Source organism: Sceloporus occidentalis, unplaced genomic scaffold, assembly GCF_023333645.1.
Source record: "Sceloporus occidentalis isolate IW3139 unplaced genomic scaffold, rSceOcc1.0.p SCAF_5, whole genome shotgun sequence".
Classification (NCBI taxonomy): domain Eukaryota; kingdom Metazoa; phylum Chordata; class Lepidosauria; order Squamata; family Phrynosomatidae; genus Sceloporus; species Sceloporus occidentalis.
The window spans coordinates 114,023,904-114,040,384 of record NW_028316985.1 but is presented as its reverse complement, the minus strand read 5'-3'; the positions used below and the strand labels follow the sequence as shown (position 1 = coordinate 114,040,384).

The 16,481-nt window shown below is 40.0% G+C and overlaps 1 protein-coding gene across 2 annotated transcripts in view; it reads left to right on the top strand.

Annotated features, from left to right (window-relative positions):
- Window positions 1–750: 750 nt before the first annotated feature.
- Window positions 751–16,481, top strand: part of RBM47 (RNA binding motif protein 47) — a 94,289-nt gene continuing 78,558 nt past the window's right edge. For both annotated transcript variants that reach the window (XM_089525142.1, XM_089525140.1), the window contains exon 1: window positions 751–1,472. The gene's annotated coding sequence lies outside the window, so the exon portion shown is untranslated. The remainder of the gene's footprint in view (window positions 1,473–16,481) is intronic.

Genomic DNA, 16,481 nt, shown 5'->3' with positions numbered 1-16,481 from the left:
CAAGATTCCCTCTCTGATCTTGGAAGCTAAGGAGGATCAGCTCTAGTTAGTGCTGGGATGGGAGACCATCAATGAATGCCACATACTCCTTTGAGGATTCCTTGCTTAAGAAAACCCCATGAAATTCATGGGGTCACCATAAGTCAACAGGTGACCTAAAAGCATGCATGCATGCATGCACGCACGCACGCACGCACGCACGCACACACATGTATGTTAGCTGCCTGGGAAGTTTTCACAATAAAGGCAGAACACTACATATTTGTGGTTGCTCCTCTGGCAAGTTGGCCAAATTGTAAGGTTAGTCAGAAGGTTGCCATAAGTAAAAAAAAAAAAAACGACTTGGAGGAACACAACAATAACAACAAGCGGGCCATCCAGTTTGTGAATCTGTGCCTCGTGCCATGCCAACGCTGTACAGCCCTAACAACAAAATCGTGACCTCCTTTATCTCCAGCCTAGGTTTGTGCGATTTTTTGTTATCACTCCCTCCAACTGTGCTGACCTCTCACCATTAGGCCTGCAACCAGGTTTTAGAGAGACTTTTTGGCAGTCTGCGAGAATAAAGCAGATGAGTCAGTGAACCTGTACGTAGACTGAAAACATGTACACACACACCACCCAATACACTTGTACTGAGAGAAGAGAGAGTAATGAACATTCGGAGCAGTATTTAAGTTTGCTTTCTTATTCCTGAGTCTTGTGCATCCCAGCAGGTTCCTGGATATGTATGGGTGGCTGTGTGGGTGTGGATGTATTTAAAGAAGAAGAAGAAGCAAGGTTATCTACCTTGCTAAAACACCAGGAATGCTAAAGTGGCCTTCAGCCAGCGAAGGCTCAGTGAACAGGATAAAATTTCAGTTCAGATTTAAGGGAAGTTGTTGTGAGTCAAAAATCTGGTTTGGTGAGTTTGTGAGCTGGGAGCAGAAGAGAGACAACCTTGCTTCTGTGAGGAAGGGGGGGGGGGGGAGAAAGACATGGAGAAGTGAGACAGACACACAACTTTCTTTCTCAGAGTTTCAGCTTGAGACCCTCCCTGCCAGGAGGCCAAAAACTTAAGTTCTGGAAGTGGGGTAGCTTAACTTAATGCTTTATGTCTAGTCAGGAATTTGGTCTAACAGATTGCCTCCTGATTAGCGCTCATTTTAGCACTTTTGGAATGTGTCCTTTAAGCCAATGAGAGGCAAGGATTTTTGCTCAGCTGGTTCCACTAATTGCAAGTTTCTCTCTGGACACATTTTGAGTTTTCAGAAAACTCCCAAAGGCCAAGACTGAAACGTGGGGGTTAAGGCGAAAAAAAGATCTGCTGTAGCTAGTGGCATTGTAGGGGGGAGTTGCTCAACACTTCTCCTTTGAGCAGGCCATCACCAAAAAAAAAAAAAAAAAAAGTAAGAAGATGCATTGCTTGCTGCCCAGAATCTCTTCCTTATTCCAGTGAATGCTGCTAAACCAACTTGAAGCACGCAGTCCAGGTAAGTGAGCGTTTTCCTGTCCCTTCTGCCTTGGTCCACAGATCTTCGCCTCCTCAAAACTAGTGCAAAGACCCTTATTGTGACTGTAAATTGCATTTGGAGGAATTTTGCAACACTCAAGGGTTGTGGGTGTGTGGCCTTTTTAGAAGCCGCGTCAGCTGATGTGTTCCACTCACCTTCTAATGCTTTCTAAGGGAATAAATTAATTTTTTGGCTCACCTTGGTGAGTAAAGAAGAACCCGTCCTATTAAAATCAGTGTGAATCCCTTCCTGGAGAGCGCTGGAAAGAAAGACTATGGATCATCTGTTGCATTGAGATTAAAAAGGAATCATCCCCCCTCAAATTTAACAAAATGCTGAACTCGTGTTCTGAAAGTGTTCTGTGGATTTATATTTTAAAAATTCTGTACCTAACATACTGATGATGAGTTGTTTTAGCCAGTTCAGAACAGTTTCGAACCCTGGGTCTTTTTCATATATTACTAGAACTGAGGAAAGGGTGGGTTCTACATTTATTCTCACCGTATATGTACTGAAAAGTAATTCTTGTTGTTTTGTGGGATTTACTTGCTAGTAAGCATCCACAGGCTTAGAGTGAGAGTTTATGACTTTTTATTCTTTTATTTAATAGAGCATCTTAATCCATACAATTGGACCAGTAGGTTGGTTTGTGTGAAACTGGTTTTGGCTGTAATACTGAGACAGCAACACTATTCTTGCTTCCTCCCAAAGACATAGGATGGGGCTGTAAAACCCCATTGACTACTATAGGATTTAAACAGATTGTGAGTAGGTCTGTAACTTCTGTTTGTTCAGAGAGTGTGGTTGAAATCAATCTATCTGAGAGGAATACATAGTATTGGTTATTCTTCAGTTCAGAATTAAAATCTTCATAAAGGGAAGCTAACAGAATTACAAAAAATAGAATAATGAAAATTGCTACATTTCAGCTTGAGCCCCCTTTCTACATCATTTATTCAGTACTGTATGTTGAGGATATTTAAAGGGCCTAGATGGGTCTTTCATAAATAAAGGGGCTCTAGAAGTATTTTGAGTCAAACAGTGGCATCTCTGTGGGCTTTATACTTTTGAGTTATCTTGGATAGTCACACAGCATGTATTTTGAAAAAAGAAGAAGCAAAATACCGAGCTTACATGATTTTAAAGGGAAACAAAACTCTGTGAACTATTGCAACAAATGCGTAGCAAATTGCTGTATGCTATTTCTTTCCAGAGTTCCTGCTATCTTTCTCCCCCCCAATCCCCCTTTTCTTAGTAAGGATGTTAGGGTTGCAGGTGCCAGACCACAGAGGTGTTAATGAAACTGGTTTAAAACTGAAAAACAGAATACAATGCACACTGTTTTTTTAAAAAAGAGGAAAATAAAACAAGAGCAGCAATGCCTTGCTTAAAGGGCTTTCTGGCAGAAGGGGAAGCCTAGTGAAGTTTCTCGAGCATGATTAAATTACTTTCTAAACTTAAGCAGAAGAGGAAACGTTCCTTTTTGGTTTTCATCCCCACCCTTCGGTCTTATTTTCTCTTGCTATAAGATTACACAGATTTAGAACGGATATTCCAATCTGCAAGGGCCATCGATGTCAGAGAATTCTGATTTAAAACCATTTAATGCTTTTTAAAATTTCACTGAGATGGAATGGGCTTAAAGCTCACACATTGTGGTTGCCATGATTGTTTTGATCTGGACTGGCTGCTTGATCAGAGAGAATTGGAGTCTGAAAAATATCTGCTTCTGAAACTCTATGCCTATAGAAATGCTACCACAAGGTAACTTCTGGGGGCCTTTCACACTACAGTTATAGTAGAGTGTGTGTGTGTGTGTGTGTGTGTGTGTGTGTGTGTGCATGCGCATGCGTTCAAGATGCCTACTGACTTATGGGTTTTCAAGGGTTTTCTTAGTTTTACCAGTTCCTTCCAATACTCAGAGGTGGTTTTTGCCAATTCCTTCTAAAATATAGCCTACAGCACCTGTATTCATTGGTGGTCTCCCACCCAAGTACTAACCAGGGCAGACTCTGCTTAGCTTCCAAGTTATAGTCGATTTTAACTGGTAGGGGCTTGGAGGGGTGCTGGAGCTCTCTGGCTGAGCATTCTGGATCTTCATTCCTAAACTCCAGATCCCCCAGATTTTATAGTAGTGAGCCATGGCAGTTAAAGCAGAATTAGCCCTATAATTGTGTAGTGTGAATGGGTCCCTGGTCAGTCAGTTCTGTATGTGGGTTCATTGTAAACCTCAGTCATAATGTCTGTGGAATATATAGTGTGGGGTCGCATCATGAGATTTTTTAAACAAGAAATTTGATGAGAATCTCTAATCTTCTGGTGAGAAACCTGAACCTAGATCCAGTTGCTAGTCCCACTGAGAGTAGAGTAATCAACAAATGTTAATCAAACAGTTAATTATACAGTTAACTGTTAAACAGTATAGAAATATTCATGTATATCCTAATGATGAAGTAGATCTACCCTATTTGTAATAGCAATTGGATTTAGGCCCTGGTCATGCAGGGACGTAGCCAGGATTTTAGGAAGGAGGGGGTCCAGACTAAGTGCCACCATTATAATGGGGCTCGGGTGCGGCGACGGAGCAGCACACACCATTCATTTTTCTAATGGAAGGGGGGGTCCGGACCCCAAGGACCCCCCCCCCCCTTGGCTACATCCCTGGGTCCTAGAAAAAGAACCTCATTGAGTCTACTCACATTAAGTGCCAAACATGACACTAGAAAAATGACTTTCTTGGGGCTCTAGAACAAGGGAGCTAGATTTCTGTGCTCCATGTAAAAAGATGGAATTATATTTCAAGTTTTCTAAACTGAGTTTTCTGAAGAGCTCTGATTTAAAATAATGGAAAATGGCTTTCCATTTTTATCTCATTTCTCCCTTAAACAATGTTTATAAAATATTGCAACCTCCTAACAGGTGAATCTGTGATATACCCTAACCTCATAGGTCCCTGCTTCCTCAACCTGTAGTGTTCGACATGTGCATTATGTCATATTCCATTAATTTCCAAAATAATTTCTAGTGTCCCTTTCTTTCAGCTAACAATTTCAATTGACTTCGTAATGTATTGAGTCTCTGAGGAAGCATCTTGTGTGCATGCGCCTTTAAGTTGCCTGTTGACTTGTGGTGACCCCATGAATGTCATAGGGTTTTCTTAAGCAAGGAATACACCGAGGTGGTTTTGCTAGTTCCTTCATCTGGAAGACAGCCTACATCACGTAGTATTTGCCTCCCATCCAAGTACTAATCAGGGTTGACCCTGCTTAGCTTCTAAGTATCCGAAACCTTTAGGATATTCTGGTTGGAAGTATTTTGTAGTTCATGAAAATTCTGTGAATGCAAGAGTTTCCTTTCGTAAGTTATTTTTATTCACTCAATGTATTTTAATTCCTCATTTCCAAATGTATACTTCTGCTATCAGTTCTTGCTGAATTCAGTTAGACTTGCTTATAAGTAGGCAGGATTGCAATGTCATTTAATTTCAAGAATCATATTGCCTATTGGATTGTTGCATTCTTTTGTGCTAAAAACTTCCTTACATTAAAGCATTACCTTGGTAATTGGTTTATATGAAAAGCCGGCCCCAGCCCTAAGCACACTTATTAGGAAGTACATTTCTTTAAGACCAGTAGGACTTGTCTCCAAATAAACACACCTTTGCTTTAATAGCTACTAAATTATTTTTAGTCAGTATGTTATCCTTGTATTTTATATGAGGGTAGTTTATATCCTTTTATCTGAGTACTTGTACTTTTCCATATACCACATAGAAGCAAACACAGTCCTTTTATTATTTCCAGTAAACAGATCTCGAAAAATATTCCTTCTCGGGGTTTTCTCCCCCACTTAATAACATGGTTCTGCATGTACCTAATTCCTGCCAAGATGAGGTAGATTTTCTCAGTATTGCTAAGACAAAGTTGGCTTTGTGTCATAAGAATTTAAAGGATTGTGGTGGCAGAGTCCATTTAGTTGAGCACAACATTGTCTTATGAATTACAATGACATGGTAACATGGGGTAGTTATTTTATTTTATTTCAGATCATGTTTATTCTTTTTTTAAAGATTAAAATTAGTTCCCGTCCCATTCAGGTTTTGTCATCGGTGTACAATTGTTGTCTGTCTTCTAGACAGGTGAGATATATTGTCAGGTTGCTGGAGATCATGATATTTTTTTTTTTACTGTACATTTCTTTTTAAAATCATCTTGAAGTTCCTAGTAGCAGCTGCAACTTCATTCCTACTGTTGTTGTTTTTTCAAAAGAGGACAAAAAAAAAAAGTCCTAAGGAGCATGTATGTATAAATAGTTGTGGTTCATACTGGATTTGAGGGGCTACTGAGAGTCTCCACGGTATAATTGTTTAGGTGTTGGACTATCACCTGGAGACCAAGGTTCGAATCTGGCTCATCTATGGAAATGCACCGGGTCACCTTGGGCAAGTCAAACACTCAGAGGAAGGCAAAAGCAATGCCACCTCTGCCAAGACAACACCATGGGCCAAAACACACTGCAGAAATAATTCAGGGAATGCTAGAGAATTCTGGGAACTGTAGTTCTGTGAGACATTTAGCCTTCCCTGTCATAGAGTTCTGGTGCCACAGCAAACTGCAGGTCCCAGAATTTCCTAGCACTGAGCCAGCGTAGTTAAAGTGGTCTCAAACTTATTTCTACAGTGTTTTAGACCCATGATAGGTTTCACCTTAGGGTCACCATAGATTGGAAACAACTTGAAGGCATACAACAACAACAGCAGCAGCTAGATCCTGAAACCAGGAGGGTGCTGTTGTGGCCTGGAGAGCATTTTATAATCGTAACTGAAGGGGTTTTTTGTAGCCATGAAATGCAGAACCCAGTCTTATTTTTACCATTATAAAAACCATAGGCCCCCACTTTTCAACCAATTCCATTTTCTGACAGGGCCCTAGTCCCAAACTTGTCAGATAAACAGGGGCTTCTTGTATAGTAAATGTGAAGTACCACTTCTATCATGTGACCAGTAGATGAAAAATAGTGAGATAGAAGCATTGTTCAAATAAATAAAATTGTTTTCCATTCCATAACATTATATTGTTGAATAATAAGTCAGTTGCTAAAAATATACAAGTCGCGAGTCAAATCGAGTCAGTGTGTCATTTATTGCAGAGCTGAGTCCAAGTCGAGTCATTGAAGCAACTTGAGTCAGACTTGAGTCCGAGTCAGTCAACTTGAATTTATATCACTGGCAAAACATGCCAAGGAGATAACACTGTGGGAGTTCACACTTTTTTATACCAATAAGAACCCTATGAATGCTTGTTCCAAGTCCACTTTCATCTGATGGATTTGATGAAGATCAGATAATTCAAGTAGAGTATATATTGCTCACCAGTTCTCAGAGGACCCTCAAGCCATCGCTTGGAGTTTTGCTAACAAATGTAGACTTGGGGTGAACCATAAAGGCTACCCTTATATGTTCTTGTTCCTAGCCAGAAGACTCAGGGCCAGTTAAGACAGATTTGTTATGCCAACAGTTTAGAAATAAATAGCAATGTTCTTTATCAGTTTCAAACAGATCAGTGGACCATGGGAATTCTAGTACAATAGATCAAGATAGCCTGAAATCAATCCACTCTTGGGGCAGACAGTTTGTCCTGGTTTTGCAAACTTTTTTTGCCCAGAGGAGTTGATTGTCTTCTTTGTTTTCATTTGTAATCAGTTTGCAAGGATAGGCTTATGGAGGCCTTTGGCTAGCACCAACAACAGCAGCTATTAAGCCAGACTCTTAATGATCCAGATCAGTATGCCTCTCACTCTGCCCTAGTCCCTTACTGCAGATATCTGGATAGAAAAAGCTACAGTGTATTCAGTGACATTCTTTAGAACTAGTCCTAGTTGTGCGGGTGGCATGTTAAACTGTTCCACCTTTGCTGGAGGCTGAAGGAAACATAGAGATTCTTCCAGACTGCCCTGTTCTCAACATCACAATGCCACCATCAGATAACAGTTCCCTTAAATCTATGCCCTTTCAACTGTAATTAGCAAGCCGGAGATAGAAAGCTAGATCCTATTTACCAAACCCTGCAGCATTCCAAATGAGGCACTCTTGCCAAATGGGCACCTTAGTTTTAAATGATGAGGACTAAAATTCTTTTCACCAGACTGCAATGTGTAAGCAGGGACGTAGCCTGCTTCTTGGGGTCCGGACCCCCCCTTCCATTAGAAAAATGAATGGTGTGTGCTGCTGTGCTGCCGCACCCAAGCCCCATTATAATGGTAGCACTTAGTCTGGACCACCCCCTTCCTAAAATCCTAGCTATGTCCCTGGTGTAAGAAGTTAAAATGGAGTATTAGTACCCCCTGCCATGCACAAACAATGCCAATTTGAGCTTGTGTGTACTACTTTCAGCCACCATTGCCTTCTAGATAGGGACTGGAACACAGAGCCTCTATAAATCAAACCTAATCCAGAAATTTGAAAAACTTCAAACCCCAAAAGTTTTTGCTTCCAGCCATCTGCTTCCACCTTCAAGGTTGCAACTGTATCCAAGGCTCCTGCCATTTTACAGATCCTCACATTTCTCTGCAGCCTTGAATCTCTCTCCAGCCTCACAAATACAGTACAAGTACATACTATGCTACTTGTGTATTCCAAAATCTGAAAAAATCCCAACTCCAAAATGCATCTGGTCCCAAGAATTTCAGATAAGGGATAATCAACCTGTATATTGGATTTCATGTTTTCTGTATGGATAGTAGTTAGCATTTTGAACCACACATGTAGAGACAAAATGAACTCCAACTGAGGGTACCTAATACTCTATTTTATGTGTAAGCAGAAGTTGCATCAGCACATATTTGTTACATCTTTCAGTGCTGTTCAAGGCTGCAAACTACACTCTCAACTGCAGCTGCTGTATCTTGGCTTCTGCACATTTATACAATATATACACATCAATAATGTTCAAGGATGAGTTTATTAGCATGCTTCACTCCTTTGAACAGGTGTTTTTCCCCTCTATACCTGGCATATATTCAGGGAATGGGGAAACACACAATGAAATGTCTTCCTAGTTATTTATATTTCTTTTCTAGGGAGATTGTGTATCTGTGCTCATAACATTTTAATTAAGAGCACTGTGATGTGTAGGAGTGTGCACCAATCCCACTACTGCCATGTTTACTCCGTGTGTCCATTTCTTAAACATCTGCCAGCACCACTTCCTCAGATCAATATGAGCAGCAGCAGAAATAGGGGTGGAATGCAAAACAGAATTGCAGTGCCAGCCAAAAATAAGAGGCAAGATGATGCATTAGCATTGTACAGTAAAAGGATTAGGAGGACCACCCTTCCAATTCCCACATAGTGAAGAGGATTGTGCAAATGGGGTGAGAGAGAACACGAGCAGTTTATCTCTTTTGGGTCCTAGACCTGTCCAGTGTGCCTAATGTGGAGAGCTACAGCAGCAAACTGGAGGGGAAACTATAGAAATAATTTCACTATCTTTGCAGGCAGAGTGCACTCTCTTTGACAGTGGTCACTGCTGTCTGTAAAGTTTATGCTCAGACCTGGAGGCGATGTGATGCCATTTCTTTTAAGTGAACATAACTCATTCTAGACTAACTACCCAACTTTGACCCTGGTCTGTTTTCCCAGTAAGCCAAAGTCAGTTCCAAGTTCAAATACACTCTCACCTAAAAAATCATAGAAGCTGGTGTAATAGAAACCTCTTCACGCAATCAATATTGATCACTCTGTAACTAACACGATAACAGCAAATGCTCTTGAGCATTAAAAGCATTCCCCTTCTGTACAATAAAGTATTGCCTTCTTAAAGAACCTTGAACCTGTGGAATCAATCAGCCTTGAACCTTGAATAAGTCAGTTTGATATTGCATGTCTCAAGATACAGGCCCTTGTTTGCAGAGGCTGCATAATCCACACTTAAGGCTAATGTAGTTTGTTTATAAGCAGGTCCCCATTCCTCCCTTGGTACGTTGGTACCTTTCCTCTCATGGTATGTCTGATTCCTAATTCATATGACTTGTTTGCAAACCCTGCAATTAGTAGCTATACCAGATTTGTTGACCAGACTGGTACAGCCCTCTTACGCATTCCATCTTCTTGCAAACAAGTGCTGTCTTTGGAGATGTCTGTCTAACACTACAAAGCCAATTGCTGAGAAAGAGGGGGGAAATCTTGTTATCATTTCTTTTAAAGTTGCTTTTCTATATATTTCTGGTTTTTAGTGCTGGAGTAACCTTGAGTGAAATGCCAAATCTTATCTGCTTTTCCCCCCAGTCTACATAGAAAAATGGCTGAAATGCATTGCGTTCCTTTCTTATGTATTTTTTAAATATAGACCTCCATTTTTATACTTGTTTATAGGAAGTTTAAATGGTATCAAAATGGAGAGAAAATTCTGTTTGCCTTGTCCCTTAGACCACAGGTCTTATGAGCCATTAGATTCATGGCCATACAAAGTACCGTCAACTGACTTCTACATGAACCCAAATTTTGATTTAGCAGTCTTGAGAAATCTTTGCTTTGTGCCATAGCAGAGAGTCTGGGATTTCCAATGTTATTTAACTTGTTCTTTAGGTTCAGCTCCCATGAAAATAGCTGGGTCTGTATAGTGGAGAAATGATTCCAGAAATGTTGTTTTGAAATCTGACTATTTCTCAACTCACTCCTAAAAGCGGTACAAACTGGCCAAAGTAAAGAAAGGCCATTTCGTATGTTAATAACTTAATAACCCCTTTTTAAAAACTTGAAAACAAAAACAAAGCTTGCCTTATGCTTTTACATGGGTATTCCATCCAAGGCACTGATCAGGTCTCCACTTCCTCCATTAAATATCAGGCAGTTGAACTTCTTCCTGGGCAAAAACTTGAAAAAGTTACTTCGAATGAACGGAGATACCAGAATCTTCACACTATCTTGGGGAATTTGGGAGCTGTCCAAAAAGTAATATTTCAAAGTTCTGCCCTGGCCCAGTTATACTTTTTCTTGCATTGACCTTACAGCTCTCATACTGCAAAATTGCTTAAGACTTAATAAATATGGAGATATAATTCATACTAGATAACAAAAATGTTATTTTATGCTGGATTAATTTACAATGGGAACAATTGAAAACATTCCACAGAAGTTGCTTATTCTAGGACAGGCCTATAGTAAGTTTAAGTTTTAATGCTTTGTGGTACAAAGTAAACATCTCTATAGCTGCCCATTCATCTGATAATTGGACAGAAAGTATTCTTTTACCTGAAATGAACCTCTGTTTTTGCTGTTGCTTTGTGTGCTGTGAAGAAAAGGGTGGAACTGTGATGTATACTTTTTTGGAAAACCTCTGAACTGGCACTGGAGCAAACTAGGTCCAGTGTCAATTTAGCGATAATTTTAGCAAGCCTTTACTGGCTTGGGTTCAGGCTATTTGAAGGACCTTCTCTCTTTTTATGAGAGTTACTGTGATGTAGTGGTTTGAGCATTATACTATGACTCTAGAGAACAGGGTTAGAATCCCTGCTTGGCCATAGAAACCCACTGGGTGAACCTGGGCAAATCACACTCTCTCTGCCTCAGAGGAAGGCAATGGCAAACTCCTTCTGAACAAATCTTGCCAAGAAAACACTGTGTTAGGTTTGCCTTAGGGTCTTCATAGACTGGAAATGACTTGAAAGCACACAGCAACAACAGTCTCCCTTTATGACCCCATTAGAGCTCTAATATCTTCTGGTAAGGCCCTTCTCTCTGTCCCATCACCTTCTCAGTCTCATTTGATGGGAACAAGTGAGAGGGCCTTTTTGGTGGCTGCCCCTAGACTTTGAAACCTCCTCCCTAGTGAGGCCAGAATGACCCCATCTTTGTCCTTCATTTGTCAGCAAGTTAAAATATTTTTATCCCATCAGAAACGTTTATCCCATCCCATTGGAAACTTTTAGAAACTAACTGGGGTGGGCTTTTAAGTCTGTGCGATGCCATTTTAAAGGTTTGTATGTTGTCCTTCAATAAAATTTAATGTTTTTAACTTTATAAGTTGTTTCATTGTTGTAAATATATATATATATATATATATATATATATATATATTGAAATATAGATCAAAACTATACAAGTGCTTGTATAGTTTTGATCTATATTTTTTAAAAAGTTAGCTGTGTTGAGTCTCATTATTGAGAGAAAGTCAGGATATATATGAATAAAACAATAATGGTATGGAAATGGCTAAAATCAAATTGATATCATTTTTTTCTATGTCAGGTTGGGATACTTTCTAGACCTGAGTAATCCTAATAAGGCGGAGAAGGAATTGGAATTAAATTAAGAGTTAACAGGTGAAATTATATAAAATAAGAATTTTCAAGAGGTTTGACTATACAGAAAGGATATAACATTCTGAACTTTCTGTAGGTAGCAGATTGCAAGTTTGTACCTTGGAATCTTAAAAAACTTTGTTTGGCCTCATTAACAGTGTAACTTTGGATTTTGTTCCTACTCCTGAAAGGAACACATAGATATTTTGTCTGGTTTTATGTTAAGTACACTTGCTGTTATTTACATTAGTATTAGAGCTCACAGTGGCCTACGAGGGGATATCCAAAAGTTTTAATTATCACCATGAAATAAAAAACATACAATAGTCACTTGCAGTGGTCAAAGTTAGTTCTTCTCCATGTAGTCTCCCTGCAGAGTCATACATTTTTACCAGCGTTTCTTCACCTGTTTCAAGCCCTCTTTGTAGAAGTCATCCACTTTGCTCGAAAACCACTGTTCCACTTTAAAAATGACATCTTCTCTGTCATCAAATCGCCAACCACAAAGTGGTTTCTTCATCTCAGGAAAGAGGAAGAAGTCACTTGGCACAAGATCAGGTGAATAAGGTGGATGCTGCAAAAGTTTATAGCCTAACTGGTGGGCGGCGACAACGGATGCTTGGGCCGTATGGATGGGTGCACTGTCAGCCAGGAGACGGATGCCTTTGCTGATCAGTTAGTCTCCCTGTTAGTAACTTGCATTGCCTGAATGTGCAGGACACTGGAGTAGAAGGAGAGAGCAGGAGATGGTCTGTGTGAGGGGTGGGAATCATTTGGCTCTCCAGATGTTGTCAGACTGCAACACCCAATATTCCTCATCATTGGTCATGCTGTCTAGGGATGCTAGGAGTTGCAGAAAAACCACATATGGATGGCTGCATAATTCCCATCACTGAGCTATGAAAAGCGTGGGCAACTGTGATCCTTCAGATGTTGTTGGACTGTAACACCCATAATTCCTTTTGTGTGTGTGAATGTGAATTAAATCAATCTTCTGAGGATGGTATTTGCACAGGATGTAAACACCACATATATCCATGCCTTCAACCCATTTGTCAACTTATGGCAGCTCCATGAATTTCATAGGGATTTTTTTTCAGGCCAGGAATATTAAGATGGTGGTTCTGGTGTCCCTACCTCTGATATATAACCCCCAGCCCCTGGTATATGTTGGTGGTCTCCCATCCATTGCTGGCCCTGCTTGCTATTCCTTACCATTGATTATATACTAGGTAGTGCTAATACAAACTGAATGCAATTGCCCATTTTTATGCAGTTAGAGGGGCATGGGGCTCACATACACAGAAAAAACTTGGTGTTTTTCTTTAGTTTGTGTTTTAAGTCTACTCATACGTTTTGAGCAATGAATAATAGCATTTGATGTCTATGTACAAGTAGACAGAATGCATGTGGGGTGTAAAGGAACACAGCTGGGATGTGAAGCTGTCTGCTCTGCTCCAGTACAGTGCAAAATGGGGAAAACAGGCAGGCAGGAGTAGAAACACAGCACAGTGAGGGACAAATCATACATACCGTTAAGTATGTTGCTGCATTTACTGTGCAGTTTTTAAACCAAATGTTATGGGCAAAGTAACAGCAGGAGTCTGATAATTCCTGGGACCACAAGTATGAAGGCAGTAGGCTTAATTCTTTCCTGTCTTGATTTAGTAATAAATTAAACCACTCTTCTGAGGATAGTATTTGCATTGGATGTAAACACTACAGAAAATACTACTAAAGAGGAGCCCAGTAATGAGAGCAGGAAATTATAAAGTGCATTTTTCTTATGCTTGGTCATGTTTTGTTGTTAAGCATGAGAGTTCAATTTGAATATTGTGCACAAATTGTGTTCTGTGGTGACTGCCATCCCTCTGGTTACAGTTTTTCACTTAGAAACAAGTTAGAAAAGTATATGTAAATTTATAAATCAAGCACTTCCTCAATTTAGTCAAAGTTTCTTGATTTCCCCCACTGTATTCCTTCCTTTCAGAAATGCTATGTCCATTTTATCCATTCTCTTTGTTGAAAACACTACCATGGATAGTTTGAAATCATGCAGAATTATTTTGGCTGGAATTCTTTTCTAGACTTGTATCTTTAGGAATTAGAAATTACAGTATTTCCGTAATGTCCATATCCAGCAAGGGGCTGCTGTTACATTACTATGCAGGGGAGCTGTCAAAGTAGCTGAGGTGCATCAGTCCAGTTGGGCATTGGGCCACCAGCTAAGGAGTGCCAATGTGCATCAGGAGACGCTTGCTGATGTCCTGTTATGCATCTTCACAGTTTACTACAAATGTTTTTTAGCTCCTCTGCTGCATGGCTGAGTACACATAAAGTTATGTAAAAGAAGAAATGAAGGGTAACTACAGTGCACCCTTGGTAGTCAAGTCAAGTTTTATTGCATTTGACCAATTGTCTTAGCATACTACAATGAAACATTTAAAATACATGTAAAATACAAGCATGTCATCTTTAATACAGAGTTTATAAATTTAATACTTGAGATAACAATTATATCCAATTTTGATTTATCAGATGTGGTCATCTTCTTTACAGCTTATAGGTATCTCACCTATATACTTCTTCCTAATTTTTTTGGCTGCTAGGGCGAATAAAGGTACTCTCCAGGTTACATATTTGTCTGAATCCACTAGAAGATGAAAAATCACATCTTGTGGACTCTGACTAGGACTAATTTTCATTAAAGTTGTCACAAACTTTTCCCTTGGTTCTCTATAAAGTGGACAAAACAATATATAGTGGGTAAGGTCCTCTAATTCTGAGCAGCCGTATATGCATGTGTGATCCTTTATTGGAATGCCCCTATGCCTTCCATCCCTATAAGCTGACTTCATCATATTCAATCTTAGCTCTGTGAAAGCTTTCCACACCCTTGGAATGCCCTGGGATTTGGTTCTAGGATCCCTGTGGATACCAAAATCCATGGATGTTCAAGTCCCATTAAATACAATGGATAATAAATGATGTCTCTTATAGAAAATGGCCAAAATCAAGGTTTGCTTTTAGGAAATATATATATATATATATTTATTCAAGCAGGCCAACTGTATGTTTAAATTATGAGAAATCTTTGAAAAGGATAGTTGAAAGTTGTGTCTCTCTCTGGCTTTACTTCACAAACGAAGATTCAGGAAGGACTCATCCCGCACTTTCTACAAGCACGCTGATGACTAAAAAGGCCAATCCGAGATAGACAAGTCCAGTTTTAGAAAGCACAGCAGAAAGTCTCCTTGGGTGATGTTTCCGGGTTGTGGTTCTTTCTGCATTGTCGTTTCTCTTCGAGACTCGTTCAGCATGAGCTTTCAAAGAAGGCTGCAGCATTGTGGATAGTGCGTCTCCATGCCACCCAGTGCAAGGCCAGGGTGGACCATTGTTGGTGATCAATTTGGCTGAGCCTGAGGTGTTGTTTCAGGGAGTCCTTGTATCTCTTCTTTGGGGCGCCCCCCTAAGATAAAACAAATAGGAACTTCCTGCAGAACACTGTATTTTCTCTGAACTATTTCATTCTGACAAGTTCTAGATTAATTAAATGTCTGGAGCTAATGGCCTTTTACTTCTAAACTAATGTAATAAATTTTACACTTTGAGCTTAGTGAAAACAATGACAGCCACACCTGCTTCCTACCATGACTGAAGTGGTTGTCCGAGGTGGATGATGGTGGATACAGTGGAATGGGGCAGTGGCAACAACCCACAAGTTTCTTTTTTGAGATGAAATGGAGAGCTGTGTGTTCCTGGCAGGTTTTCCTCACCTACTAAGCCAGACTGCTGTCTTTGGGTGCCCTACCACTTGTATTGTGAAGATGGGAGGGGGCAGCAGCGACATGTAGTTGTGGTACTAGCACTAAATTACTGTTCTTGAATGTGGTGCTGGACACTGTCCAATTAGAAATACTGAAATCAGATGCACCTGTCTGTCCAGTTGGCTTCTGCTGGTGGATTCATCTTCTAGTAGATTTGGACAACTGAAAGGCCTTCTCTCATCCTTTGCCTCAGGATGCAAATGTCTTGGCCAGCCTTAATAACACAGGAATTTGTAATTGGGATGATGTACAGTTTGTCCCTTCATTTCACTTACAACTCTGAATCATGTATCAACAATGTTTCATGTGGAGCTAATGATTAGGTACCTTGTTTAAAAATGTCAAAGTACATACAATCTAGGCTACTTGCTTTTAGCCAGAAGGAAGATGCTGCAGGATCTGCCTCCAACATGCTTTGTAAGATGTTCGTTCCATCTTCATGTGGTTTAATTTATGTCTGCCTCCTCTCTCTCTCTCTTTCTCTCTCATTCTGTCCTTTCTTTCTTTGTCTGAATAGCATGCACTTTTAATAAAGAGTTCCTTATAACTATAAATCATTCTTTGCCGGTTCTGAGCTGAAGGAGTTAAATGTAAATGCGTACTTCTAATCTCTTTATCCTTGTCACACCACTCTGCTATGTGGTAATACACCAAAGAATTTCCAGAAAGCAAAGGTTGGGGACATGGCATTGCTCTCTCCATGGCTAAGAGGAGGGAGGAAATGAAGCCAACTAATGTCTGATCTTACTCCTGTGCTATAAAGTAGGTTGAGTTTTACAGGGTTAGGCAGAAAAAGGGTGTTAGCTTCTCAAAAATATCAGCAACCGACTCTGTATCGCCAACTCTTAGAAGGTTAAAAAAA